This window comes from Patella vulgata, chromosome 9, assembly GCF_932274485.2.
Source record: "Patella vulgata chromosome 9, xgPatVulg1.2, whole genome shotgun sequence".
NCBI classification, from domain to species: domain Eukaryota; kingdom Metazoa; phylum Mollusca; class Gastropoda; family Patellidae; genus Patella; species Patella vulgata.
Genome location: NC_065887.2, coordinates 17,211,866 through 17,227,077, shown reverse-complemented (window position 1 = coordinate 17,227,077; position 15,212 = coordinate 17,211,866). Strand labels below are relative to the sequence as shown.

General features: G+C 36.2%; 1 long non-coding RNA gene across 1 annotated transcript; it reads left to right on the top strand.

Moving 5' to 3' along the window:
* Nucleotides 1–4,726: 4,726 nt before the first annotated feature.
* Nucleotides 4,727–7,355, top strand: LOC126832044 (uncharacterized). The gene is made up of 2 exons (XR_007684492.2): nucleotides 4,727–4,811; nucleotides 5,661–7,355. It is a non-coding gene; the product is annotated as an uncharacterized LOC126832044 (long non-coding RNA).
* The last annotated feature ends 7,857 nt before the right edge of the window (nucleotides 7,356–15,212 follow it).

Below are 15,212 nucleotides of genomic sequence, written 5' to 3'. Positions count from 1 at the left end.
TGGGGGCTAAATACAAGGATCTGTTTGACCAATTTGGTACTAATGGGAGGTAATTTGTTAGGGTTAGGCTTAAAAACTTCTGTAACCAAAACGTCGTAGATTCACCCGTGTTACAAACCGCGATACACACGGGTTAGAGTTTGGGTTATATACAATTTGCATGCACATATTTTACAGCCACTCCAAAAGGATAAGTAAATCTCAATTCATCTTATCATTGGTTTGGGTCATCTGAATGAAGGATGTTGGCTAGTACAATTCTTTCATTCCGTTTATTTGAATTAAAAATAAACTCCAATTCTTTAACATTTGACTCAAATTCCAGGTAAAAAAAGTAATAAGGTTTAACGTTCTTCTTTACTGGACCAACAGGACCAATGACGACGGGCATATATGCTTCGTAACCCATCTATGTTAAGAGGTAGCCGCCATGTGTGAAACAAGAGTTGAAATTACTTTAGCTACCAATCCAGAAAGATTGTGAAAGGTGATGCTAGTGCGTAAAGCAAATACACAGCAACATATTTTTAAATTTATATCCTCAATCATCCCAAGAGATAAATGAAAATATAGAGATTATTATACATGTACATCAAGGGATATACGTTAGAATGCTTTTGTAAAGTGAGCGGTCTGGTGATTTATTTACGTAGAACATGATGGTTATAAGTGTATAGGTATTGGTATGTACTTGTCTTTATTTAAGACAAAGGTTGCCCTGCTGGATACAATAGCATCTTAAACACACGTAATATTCACCAAATCGCACGCGTGCTAGTCACATGCACATCGGCTTTATTTTGATAAGTACGAGCGTACTATGGACTAAAACTGGTATCGTGCTTGGTATCGGCTATCGATGATATAACAACAAATTACAATATTCCTAAAGGTCGTCATAGGTTTTTTTAAGAGACATTGTAATCAAAGTTACGCAATCATTCGGCAAATTTCGGCAGACTCCGGTACTCTACATCTAACCGCGTCTGTATGACGAATTCTGCCATTGGAACTACTTTCAAGTTCCCGGATTAAAAAATGGCGGTGCCCATGAAGATGCCTGTGAAGAGTGTTTCATATACACACCCCTGACCATCATACAAATCTTTCAATGTCTGAATGATTTTCTTTCACGTTTATCCGATTTTCTTTAAACAAAGGACAACTTTGCAAAGAAAACTCTACACACTCTTCAAACGACGCCATTTTGAGAACTTCTTTCTAAAAGCGACAAGCTTTCTTTATATGTAAACCAGTAGCTGCATCAATCACAATTGTATGGGTGTAGCTACATATCACTTACCGCCATACAGCCGAGGTTAGATGTAGGGTACCGGTATGCGCCGAGGTTTGCTGAATGACCGTGCACTATTTTCGAGTTCTTAAATTATCATAATCGATAAAGCAACTGTTAATTTCAATATAAATGTAAGATTATTTCATCCACGTAAAAGCCTGTGCAAACGAAGGCTAATTTATCGACATATCTCCATTGCCAACAAATAATCGTCGGTTTGTGGTAAATCATACAGCACGACAGGTTGTCCCCGACGTTTCTTTTGCCATATAATATGCACTGTCAGAAGCCAATCTATCGCCGACAAATCAGCTCAGCTGCTAAAAAACCCCTCTGATTTTGCCATTTTTTCACAATAATGAAGTAGTGTGTAGTAGTATTGTATGGCGTTAGTATTGACGGCGATAGGGAATTATCGTGCATGACATGCACTGACTGGGGAAATGCTGTAACGACAAATCGGTGTAGTGCGTTGTTCGACATATTATCAGTGCCAGTTACCATTGCTAATCAAGGAATATAGATCCGAAAATAGAAGTTTGTTGTAATTTGTTACCTTATACACCTGGGATCTGATTAGAGGGTGGGGTTACAAGCTGCAGCCAGGAGTCCCAATAAGGGTCCCCCGAATTGTTACCATAAATAAATATGTCATAGTTTATGTTACCGGAGGGGGGGGGCATACAATTTTCGCGGCTACAGTAAGGCTACTATGGGGGTGCTCCGGAATATGCTCTCTGCTCACTATTCAGCCAGGGAACCCGTGCAAGCTTAAGCCGACACGGTATACACTCCCGTCACCATTATTAATGTTGGCGTCCAACAATTTTACATATGTAAGAGAACTTATTAAGCACATTCCAAACAATTTAAACTTAGCGAGATCTGTAACAAAGTTTTGGAGAATCGGGAGATGACGCAAATAACAGAAAGCAGTTATTGCTAGCAGACATTTAGCCGTACGAATGTGACTTTAAGAGGGCAGTAGATATATCTAATAGGTAAACGTTTATATATATATTCATAATACGTGCAATATGTTAGAGATATGATCTTCCATCTATTTCCTCACCGAAGTATTCGTGTCTATAAAACTCGACATGTACATAACCTCAGACGCAAGGCATATTAGCGGAACGGAACGGAAACTGTTAATAAAACCATAAAGTTTATTCAACATTTTGACATTCACGAATCGGATATGCATCAGGCTCTTGTCCAAATATTTTGTATGGATACAGAAACAAAATAGGATCGTGGCATTACCCCCGTTTCTGATTTGGACATTTGTAATACTATAGGCTTTATTTCAGTTATAAGAAAGGTGTTCTGTTCAATATAGAAATTCGTTACCTACATGATGTGTGACGAAAACTAGGGTAATGAAGTAGCTTGCATTATTCTACTACTATCTTAGACTAACTCACCGACAGTTATGTCAGTATCAATTGCTGGAAGTAGGGTACTATAGTCCACTCATCTCGTGCACGGATTAGTACAATAAACTAGAATATTGTTGACGTAAAACGGTGCCTTTACGAAACACTTACCCAAAAATGGTAATTTTCCCGCCCTAATATATGACACATTATACTTCCTCTATATAGGAGGGAGCTGATTTGATTTACCTTCAGATATCATAGAGCGGCCCGAGAGGGGAACATCGTAGCCTCCTCGGCTTAGAGGCTAGAGTGAACACATCATCCTAGCGCGAACTTTATGTAGAACTATCAAGAAGTATGTGGCTCTTGCCACGTTTAAGCCGTTCTGGTCTGAGATAGAAAGGATATTAAACTCAGACCGTGGATATTTAATAACTCGAAAAGTATAAACTTAGTAACAACATAAACGGTGTTCCAGAGTCAGTTAATTGATGATTGAAATAATTGATCCCACAACGTAAAGTCGAAGAAAGAAATAGACGAAAGTGTCACATCTATAATGTCATAGCTAATTCCTTTTTAGTGCCGTGACGAAAGATAGTCCCATCTATCCCATTCCTTTTTGTTGCCGAGACACAGGATAGTGTTACAGTCCCCTCTTTTTTGGCGCCGTGACCAGGATGTCGACCCTGGAGGAAATCCTTGCAAGAAGAAGTTTCCAGTCGTTTTTAGGTAATTACATATTTCCTAGTAAACTGACCATGGAAAGACAAAAAGACCAAGGGATAGATTTAATGGTATTTTAGAGGTTAGGGATTTGTAAAGAAAATAAAGGTTAAAAAGGACGATAAAAAGTTAAAATAATTAAATTAAGAAAATCTAAGTAAATAGGGGGAAAATAAGGTTTAGGTTGAAACATGGGTTTTCTATAAACATAGGAATAAATAATATTCCTAAAATTGAAACAGTAAAGCTAGGTAAAAGAAAACAAGTGATGTCTCTGGTCTAGGCAGGAAGAACGCAAAACTCCATAAGAATTATTCGGATGCATAGATCGTAATAACATTTCGAAAGTCTAGAGGGGTGTTTTAGACGTGAATTTTGTAAATGAATGTAATGTACTGTTCTGTTCAAGTAATGTGTATGTGTTTAACCGGTTACGGTATGGACCTGTGTAAAATCGCGGTAAATGCGTTTAGGTTCAGGGCAAAGGCTTGCCCAAGGTAAATTTAAAACTGAATGACCCTTTTTAAATTCGCGGGATAGCGTGTGGGTCGGTATACGGTTCTAACGAAGGTTTTAAGGAAACACGGGGTCCTGCAATATAGCGAGTAGCTAAAGCAATGTACCGGTTTCCAGATTTTCGTGTTGTTTTGTAAAAACCTGTGTAAATCGCAAGAAAGCTTGTAATTTAGGACAAAGGCTTGTCACAGGAAAATTTAAAACTGAATGGCCCTTTGTAAATTCGCGAGTTGCGTGTGGGTCGGTATTAGGTTTTAAATAAATGGTTTAAAATGAAACAATGTGCCTTGCAATATAGCGGTTAGCTTGGATTATGCAATGGTTTAAACTGTTTCTGGATTTTTCGTGTTGTGTTGTTAAAAATGTAAACAGGAGATAATAAGTTCAAAGTATGTGTTAAAAGCAGGAAAACATACCATGGTAAAATGGGTAATTTAAATTTGGATTCGAAATGCCATGCGTAGTATATACGTAAAACCATACTTAATGACAACGAAAACGTCAGGAACTTAATAAATTGTCTTATGTTATGTGTGTTGAAAGTAGGGAATATAATAACTTACGGTTGTATTATATTGGCTATTAGAGCCATGAGTAGAGTACAATTTGGTCTGGAGATAAATATTGATCACATTTATTTCAAGATGCTGTTTTGTTTGATTTTAGAGGAGAAATAAATTCAGAAATCAAAAACATTTAAGATGTTTATTTGGTGTATCTATATCGTATTTAGAAAAGGGGCGTATCTGATTAGTGAAGTATATATATATACTCAATGTTAACTGTGGGTTTATAGCACAGGTGGAATGTCTTAAACTATAACCAGATACGGTTAGGGTAATTAATTGAATATGATTTGTTAATGAGATGAAACTGTTCACTATTAACAGGTAATACTAAGAACGTTAGTAAAGTAATGAGTTTTTAATTTATTAATTACTGTAGGTGATAAGTACTAATTAATACTGCTAATTTTTATTAATGGGACAGATTAAGTTCTATTGTCAAGAGGGCGTTCCCCTCTTCAACTCTTCCCACCTCGAACGGAATATCCAGGCGTCGCCAGAGTAAGCGGGTCTTTCAATCATTCCATATCATCTCTTTTAGCGTGTTCACACAAACAATTAGCAAAGATATAATGGGTTCTGCCTTCTCTATTTCTCTATATTTTCATTGGATAAGTTAAAATTGAATAACAAAGAACTCCTCAAAAATGTATACTTCAATTCGAATATGTCTGGTTCTTATTCTTTGGTGGTATGCCCAGGAATATAAATAGATTATAAAAACATTTGTGAGGTATTTTTCCATCCCCACTGTTCGACAGAAAGTGCGTAAACTATGGAGACTTTCCTGTTGTTGTCATGCTAATATTAACACATTTCAAGTAAAATATGTAAAAAATGTTAAACTGAAGTATAAATTGTGATTTGGTAGTAGTAGGCTCATTGTTTCTGTTCTCTCTTTGAAATGCAGAAGAGGAAGGCCCACCCTTTCTTATTTGCTAATTGCACATAAAGACCATTTATATGGAATACAATTGGTTTATTATACAAAATATGGCGACGTTGCGACAAGTGTTGTATATTTTTGTGCGTGCTCGAGAATGATCAAGAAAAAACTTTTCAAAATGTATCACCATGATATAACAGTAAAACAGTGTTTACATTCGATATAGATGGTCGTTGTGTTTTAATGAATGCAACTAAATCATTAAATTATACGTTGATAAATTTTAGGTACGAGCCTACTATATCGTCCAGGAACAGAGGATGACGTCATTGCAGTCATCTTGGATGTGTGTAGATCGTAGAGTAGCGCTTGGGGACCAGTTTCGGATCCAACATGCTTCAAAAATGGGGGTGTATAGTTGTTGTTTTTCTTGTGTGTGTGTGCGTTTCCGTCGTGTCTTCGTTTCATACACACCAAGTTTTCTTCAATTTCCAAGATATTTTATGGAATTTTCAAGATAGGTTAATGAATTTTAAAGATGACTTTTAAAAAAATTAATTTTCGAAAATTTAGGACCATTTCTTAGTATAGCTTTTGGAATATGTGTGTTAGTTTTCTCTAAATGTCGCCGTAATTTTTTCCCGTATACATGATTTATCAGTCTGTGTAAGATACTGTTAATCAATAAAAAATATTAATAGTTTATCGATGCCATAAAATAACGATATAAACTTTTGATTTAAAGTGATTTATGACATCAAACATATCAACACACGTCGAAACTTTATAAAAATTTGAAGGACATTTGCTTCATCGATGAGTGCTGGTATAATGAATACCTAAAAGATAAGTGTGGGATCTTATTTATCACCCAATATCAGTTTGGAACAATACATTGAAAACAAAGGAACAAACAACCAAGGACTATGAGATTTTATTTATTACCCAATAATATTCAATGCAATGCAATGTGGTTTAACGTCCTATTTTTCTGCACCTACTGGACTAATGAATGCAGACTAACGCCATACAGTATGCCGAGGTAAATTTTGCGCGGACATCGGCGCTACGATCAACATTTATAACGAATGCTAACCACCAAAGGTACTTTCACGTGCGCGTTCGTTCCAGACACTGCCTTGTCAGGCCCTCCGTCCTGCACCACTGGCAGAGAAAGTTTCATGTGATATTCCGGCATGATTTCCCCATTTCAGTAGTTAGTGCAGGACGGATGGCCTGGCAACGAGGCCTCATGTTTCCCGACAGTTGAAATTCGAAACAAGTGTAGGTCTAAATTTTCCTCACTGCACAGTGCATGGCGTGTGTCCGTTTTAATGAACCCGGATAGAGCAGATAAATGGGAATTTAAACCCGTTTCCGTTCAGATATCAGGCGATATCTCTTGTGCAATGGTAAAACCTATTCTAGTCTCAATCTTATCATTTACACGAACTGAACCGATGCTTCAACAAACATTATAAATGATCACATGCTATGAAACAGGTTGTAGCAAAAAGGAATGTAAGCCTAATATTTATTTTAACTGAAACGGAAACAGAGAGAGAAAAAAAACCCAAGTGCACCTTTAAGATATACATGCAGATTGCAGCTTGTTTGGTCTTATTTCGTCTAGTTTTGTTGTGACATGCATGTTTATTTAACTTTCATGTTGACACTGTGCAGTAATAAGTAAACACCAAGGGATTAACCCAAAACAAACCAAAATAACTTGACAATTGCGATCGCTAATGTCAACCTGATCTTCAAAACAGACGATGTAGTTAAATGACACGACTGAAATATACAAACAAGTGCTTTGTGAAACTAAAATAAATTAAAATACAATAAAATTGAATTCCCAACAGGTCCTAACCAAGCGCTAGTGAATTTTGATCGGAGCGAAGTTCATAGTTTTTGGACAGTGTCCACCTAGGCATGTTCCCTTCTCCCTGCATATTTTTAGAAAACATTTCGTTATTTTATCGTTTAGTTTCTTTGATTTGAAACATGTATGGATAAATCTATACTAATATATGTGACTGTCGTTTGTCTATCTGTTCGGGGTTGGCGGCTACACTAGGTCTGCCCCGAGTCTGAAATTTGGGGTATAGGGGTAGCTCGGGCCGGGGAATAACATAGGCCAGGTGGCGTTAGTCTACCACTTCCGGTTTCGGGGTTATGACCCCCGAGCGAAGCCGGGCATTCTTCTAGTAACTTATAAATAAGGACATTTTTAAAGGCTGAGGAGGGTGCAATGGGGCTATTCTCCGCTGACCCACCCATGCTAGCCAATCGACTGTTTTGGCCGTCGTTAACTCTTTTTTTTATTTTTACTGCTATGTGACTGTGCTGGCGCGCATAAGCCCAGCGTTCGCCTTCAGATTATGGCATTCATGTCCAAATTGTATTCTATAGGTGTCATGCTCAAGACAGGTTATGTTTACTTCTAGAAGGTCTCGTCTCAAATTTTAATCATTTGAGAATTTCGCACAACTAAGAAAGTTTTGTTGTAATTTTGCATTCAGTAACTGGATAAATTAAAATGAAATATTCCATACTATTCAGACTGTAAATAATGAGAGTATGAGATAAGAAATGGGGTTTAACGTCCACTGGACACAAACTAGGCCTTTTCGGGACTAACATGGTAAAATGTTATTTCAATAATTCGCTTGCGAGTAGGTTGTTTTAGAGTGGACGGAAACGGGAGGACAGACAGCCCTACTCCATGTCACGTACACGCTGTGAATCGAAACCATCCCAATTGACTCAATGACAGATCTTATGATCCAAAGCGCACGTGTTAGACAGCCCCCACCCACACACAACCACCTTGTAAATAATACAGCACAGACAAAACCAATCTTGTCGAGGTGTCAACACAAAAGCTATACATCTCTAATTAAAGTACAAAGTACAGATAGTTAGTCGTGTGTAATGTGTATAAAACGAAACGAACACGCCCATTTTTACTGCTAAATCTTCGGCAGTTCACTTCAATGTGCCTACTAAAACTATTTAAAAAGTATTAATTATTAGCAAAGACATAAAGAGGTTTGCCTTTTCTACCATAATAATCCAAACACGCAAGAAACATATTATAGTGTGCTTAAAGATAAGTGTTTGCTGGACACACGAGCCAGTTTGCCCAAATTATACAAACATTCCTTACTACTTCTTTACTTTTAATTTACTTAAAAGTAATGACTATATTTGATAAGTTTTAAAATAGCTATATTTAGAAATAAAAATTAGAACACCTCAACTACAAGATATCTCGACACAAATGTGTTTTCAGTAGGTCAGAGTAATAGTGCCTCGGGATAATTTATTGTCCTTCTTTTGGAAGTAATGACTATATATTTGATAACTTTTTAAAATAGCTGTTTAGAAACGAAAATTAGAACGCCGCAGCTACATGGTTATCTCGACACAAATAGGTGTTCAGTAGGTCATAGTAATAGTGCCTCGGGGTAATTTATTGTCCTTCTTTAAAAAAAATTTTTTACAAAAAATTCCAACGTTCAGTCAAGCGATAAATTAGCTATTTACGGGTTGTCTAAATGTAAGATGTAATCAGACATTTCTTTCACCTGTGTTGGTTATGTCTGCAATTATATATTTGTATCACATCAAAGTGTTGACATGTGTGTCAAGTTTTATGTAAATACACCTCGCTTGCTCAAATTTTTTTTTATATAAGTACATAACTTGATAACAGTATAGTTTAGTCAATCTATGGTATATCTTAGGCCCAGTTAAAATTAATCTTTATCTTAATTCTCGGGTCTTTTTGTTCTGTAATACATAACACCAGACAATGTATGATCTTTAGAAGTTCACAGACTAGCAAGATCTCAACATGATACGAGGAATACGTCTACCAGACGATTTTTTTCTTACTGGTCATGCACAAAATGATTTCTGTGGGTTAACGGCCACTTTATTAGCTTTCCCTTTTTGTAGATTTAATAAAGTTCTCACCTGGAATCGATATTTATAGCACACACAAACTAGTTAACTAATATTGGGGGCCCTGACTTCAACTGCAACTCTCTGGACGACAGTTTACTCTTGGGGGTTCCGTCGCCGAAGCTGATATAGAGGTATAACATTTGACGTTAAATACATTCCTTTTAGTAATAATAATGTTCTAACCCCAACTGCCGAAGAAAGCGATTATAACTTCATTTTGTGAAGAAGAAAGGCGTTATTTTCCTTCGTCAGAGTTAGAGAGAGGCATTTCGGGACTAAGATACAGTTCAATTCTATTTCAATAATTGGCTTGCGCGTAGGGTTCTTTAACAGTGGGAGGAAACTGGAGGATCCGGAGAAAACCCACGAGGTTGGACAGGCGACCCTACTCCTTGTCAGGTTCAAGCGGGGAATCTTGACTCAATCAATGACAGGCCTTATGATTTCACGCGCACGCATTAAAGCACTAGATCAAACGACCCCACCCTAACCAACCAATGGATAATAATTTGTTTGGCCTTATATATTACCTACGTGCAGTAGACATGTAGGTAAGTTTGTATTTGTTTAATTGTCGTATGTAGGTAGGCGTCAGGTCAAAGTTTCTTAAAAGAAGCGGGTCATGAAGACACACCTTCTTCAGAATGATATGTCAAATTATATCTATAATTTATTACTCATTATATATATTACTCAGGTGTGCATGCCTTTCCTAAAGCAAGAGTATAAGTTGCTCGGATGGTTTTATTCGCATGTCAAAAATGCGCTTTTTGCTTTTAAGTGACACGTACAAAATTATGATTATCTGAATACGTCTTCTGAACACCCTTATATTGTATTTGTCTATTTCGGTAAGTCTGGTCAGTCTTACACTCCACCCCGCAGATACAAGTTTAATATATTATATGAAACAAGCTGTGGAAAACGACGACAACTCTCGTAAAGTAGGTCTAATGTAGCTGGAGACTAATAGTAGGAGGACATCTAGACTGGGTTCTCAGCGATACATAAGGGTTTCAGGAAGACGACGAAGGACACCACTTGTTTACCAATAAATTTGTTTATTACCACCAAAGGAGTTCGTCTAATCTTCACTGGTTATAAGGGTTGCTTCTCAACGTATAATATATATTTGATTGGTACCTCGGAATGTTATTTTTCGTGAATTGGCATATATATATTCAAAAGCAAATATTTCAGCGTTGACCATCCACAAATTTTACATTTAAAGGCAACAGGTTTGCAAAACGAGTCCATCCTTCAATTAGTAATGTAAAGTCAACGATTTTCGACTTCACTCGTCCTCGAGTTACACCTTGACCCGAATTTATACCGTTATGTCAAGCGACTTTCTATTTTAAGAACGTTAGAAAAAGTCAAGCATGGCGACCATCTTGTTTTGCACGTTGACGTTATGTAAATATGTGCGTTTCACCTGTGAAGTGATGTCATGATATACTCAAATATGAAGGCAAGGGATCATATTGCTAAAAGGAAAATTGCTAATGGCTTCAAGGCGACATAATCTAATAAAACAATACAACATGATCAGATTATTAAAAAGAGAAGAATGCACACAAGGCTTTGAAACACTAACAAACTAATAACAAATTCATCGATTTTCAAAAGTCAAAAACCAATGAAAAAGACACAAACAAACCGGTGACACCCCTCTCCCCTCCATCGACTTTCTTTTCAAAAGCAAAATCTTTGTGGGTTAAGGTCAGTCAAGTATCAAATGATTTTTATTTGTTTCTGAGGAACTTTAACATATTGTATTTAAACCATCATTAATCTCAGTTCAGAAGTAGCTTGATATATACCTGTAACCAATATGTATTAACATTACTTAACAACGGAGACACTTTAAATCTATATGTTTGAATATTAAATATAGTCTAATCTTAATATCACCGAGATATATATATTGTACACCAAACAAACAAGATAAGTTTGGACAAGTCAGTGCAAAAACAACCCAGATGTTTTTCGAATTCGATTTTCATTTTGTATTCCGTATTTATATATGTTGCCCAACTTTAAGGAGCTAAATCGCTAATATTTTGTGCCTAGAAATTGGCACAAACGGGTCGCAACTCATATAATAATGTAATATGAATTTATATAAACTGTTTTACATTCAATCGTGTCCGTTTTACTGTGAATTGTCATCAGTTATGTTCGGCGAAATACGCCAGAAGTCTCAACCGCAAGTCATTTTCTAGCATCTGGTTATTCTAGTCAACGCCGATATTATTTATTGCGCATGCTCTCCAAATAAGAACATGATATCACCGTTTGACATAACTTGTGGAATATGTCTAGCCTCATTCTTTGAGCACCTTGTTACAAATGGCGCTGAAAGGCATAATGGTACACGATTCGTGTACCAATGGTAAAATGTTTATTTTGTCTTAAATATTGGATATCGGAAGCCCATCTTTTCCCGGTAAGTTCACAACACCAATGCTGATTTAAATTGCAAAAAACTTCGTGTTTTCAATGTCGAAGATTTTGGATGATATTGAGTTTTTGGACAAGCCAAATACAAAACAAGCTAATTATAGTTTTTCCAATTGTTTTTGGTATTCTTTCGTTTGCCCGTCTTCATCAGTCCAGTCGGAGCAGTGCAGTAGGACTTTAAACCCCATTAGATTTCATTTCATTTCTATCTTTTGCAATCCGTATTCAGATTAGAGTCAGGTGTTTTTCAATTCGCTTTCTATTTTCTTTAGTTTTCTATTTTGTAGTTTTACTGAACTCACCGCGCCGTGTTCTCATACGGCAAACAGACAATAAAAACTAAGTTTCGTGCAAGGCCTAGGTCACATCCACTGCCTGAACAGTAGTCGTTTTGAATATATTTTAGATCTTATGATGTTTAGCCTGCAATAACAGAATCATAAAGACGAAAAGAAATAAGGATATAATATTAATTAGATTGGTATAGAAATGCCTTCTTGTATAAATGGTGATACAAGGAGTAAATTATATGATGGTTTAGATTAAAAAAGAAAATGTTTCAGGTGCCAGTACTGTTGTTGAGTTCAGACGAAAGGTGCAGTTGAAAGTACACATTCAATTGTGCAATTCCTTAGGGGCAAACAATTTGCACGGGAGAAACAATGAACATGGGACAAACAATAGTCATGGATCAAAGGGCGCACCATATTGCACCTATTGTAAAATATAGCTATTCGGGAAGGGAATTTTGATCAAAAGAACATCTAAATTCCAAAATTACTTGCCGCAACTACTCCATTTACCCAAAATGAGGATTCCATGCAGTATTGGGATTATTTCATTAGCTTTAAAAATAGAGATGAAATAGATGTCCTATACATAAATCCAATAGTTCAATATGTTTATACCAAATTTTATGTTTACTCCATTTAATTAACGAAACGAAAATAGTCTGTGTTTTACATTGACTTTCCTCTATAATCAAACAGTGTGTGAAACTGAACCTAATTTTCCATAAAAAAAAAAAAGACAGATTTATTTTTTGTATATCGTGTTATTCGGTCAACGTCCCGTTTAGATAACAGTGATCTTTAAGGTTCAAAGATGTGACTGTCAGAGTAAAACAGGCTACATTTTGTTGTTGTGCAAGACTAAAATGATTTCAAATTTTAATCCCCAGCCAGGTGAAAACAGAGGTAATTCAATAAACGTCAAACAAAAACCACTTGACGATTAGACAATAGACTAAGGTGTGATATAACTTAGTTACCTGTGTATGTTACATATATATAATATGTTAGTACACGACCTTCACAGAATGGGCGACTATATAGCTAGAAATATCCATCACATTCTTCAGCGAAATAAACTATAATTTGTTTTTACAAAAACACCATTAAAGAGGGAACCCCATTTGTCCACATAATAAGCATTTGATTTTATTGATTTTAAATCAGGGGCCTGTTTCAGGAAATTTTAACTAAGATAAAATCCAAATTTTAGTAATTTGATTGGATAATATTAGATTGATTTTGATGCTTAGCCAATCAAAATCGAAGTATCTACTAAAATTTGTATACATTGCCGTGTACGTACAAGAACACCTCCTAATTGAATAAGGGTAAGCCGGAGCACCACTGTTCGGACATGTCCTGACAATTCTCCTAATTACACACTGCATGACGTTTGCCCGTCTTCATTAGCCCAGTTCATTAGAACAGTTGGACGCTAAACCCCATTTCATTTCACAGCATTTCTATACTATGTATATTATATCTATATCATATATTGAAATCAAATTTCAGGAAAGTTTCTCGGGAACAGCGTCTAGTCGTTCGAATGGGACAAAAAAAACCCAAGGTCCCGTGTACACATTGGCGTGCACGTAAAAATAAACCTTGACATTGGGAATTTGAAGTAAGCAAAATTTACCTATGGCAAACTGAATGGCGTATGCCCCTCTTCCTTTGCTCGATTGGGCTAAAATAGTAGTACCCGCACCGGTCCAAGAAGGTGCAGTCATTCCTTTTTCACGTGGATATTTTCCCTTGGGTGGATGTGTGTGTGTGTGTGGGGGGGGGGGTGTAAAGACTCGGTCACTACAGGCCCTACAAAAGTGATTCCAGGTCTAGTCTGTGTCTACGGTTATATGCCGTCTGACTTACCATGTTTTTACTTTGCAACATTCAAATATTTTTCTAATATATTTAGCCAGGTGTGCCGCTATTTTTTTCATGTGTTCCAAGGTGTGCCGTTGGCAAAAAAAGTTGAGAACCACTGCCCATAACAAAAACGGACACGGTAAGCCATAAGTGAGAGCAAACTATCGGGGGAAACGTCGCTGTCACTATGTAAACTAGTATAACATAAAAAAACATGTAGGTAAATAAAAGTAAACATGCATAAACAGTTATTAAATAACCAAATATATAGGTAACTAACAATAGTATATTATTATTTTATGACAGATTACACACCTTTACTCTCGCTACAATACACTGTTATATATTACAGACCTTGTATTTTCCATGTTGACATTATTTTACTAAACATTGTATTTTTCATGTCGACATTATGTTACTAACGCATTCGGTTGTGCTTATATCCATTTCATCTCCTTGGTGAATGATTGTTTTTTAGAGATTAAGGTCCGCCTAAAGCCACCCCTAGATTAAAGGCGATATAGTTACTTTTGAGCTATAGAATCTAATGGGCTATTCAAGCTAACTGTTTCAGTCTAAGGGCCCAAACTTCTGGGGACAGGTAATGATAATAGATCCCTTATCCAGGACGGCTATGGAGATAGCAGGCAGGCTGATTGCTACACTCATTTCCACCAAGAACGGATTGATAATATAGCAAGGTTATGCGCTGGCTGACCAATTTATCAGAATTGTCCAATTTATTTTTTATATTTATTTCATTATAGATCAATATACATGTATATCACCCCTTTTCCAATCGGGAATCAGCCTTAAATTTTGAGAAGTTTTAAAAAAAGTAAAATTCCAACATCCCGTGTTATGCAAAACGCGTTGAAACCCCTTTATCTTAATTTGATGGGTCTTTCTCAACGTTTGAACATCTGGGTGTTAATATCTTTATATTTTAGTGCTGTAATAACTTATATTAGTCAGTCACATTATAACATACAAAGGACAATGTATTGACAACCATACCACAATTGTATACTATAAATGTAATGCATACCTGCATATGTACATACAGCAAATTCTTTTTAAGCTATTTAAAACTATATAGTATTATTAAAGTGTTATTTTCTAACGAGAGTTTTTTAAACTATAAAAACTGTCAGACATATTGTGTCCAACAACAATTCAATAAAGATCGAACGTTAATAACATGTTTTTATTGCACAATACTAGTATATGGGTTTATAT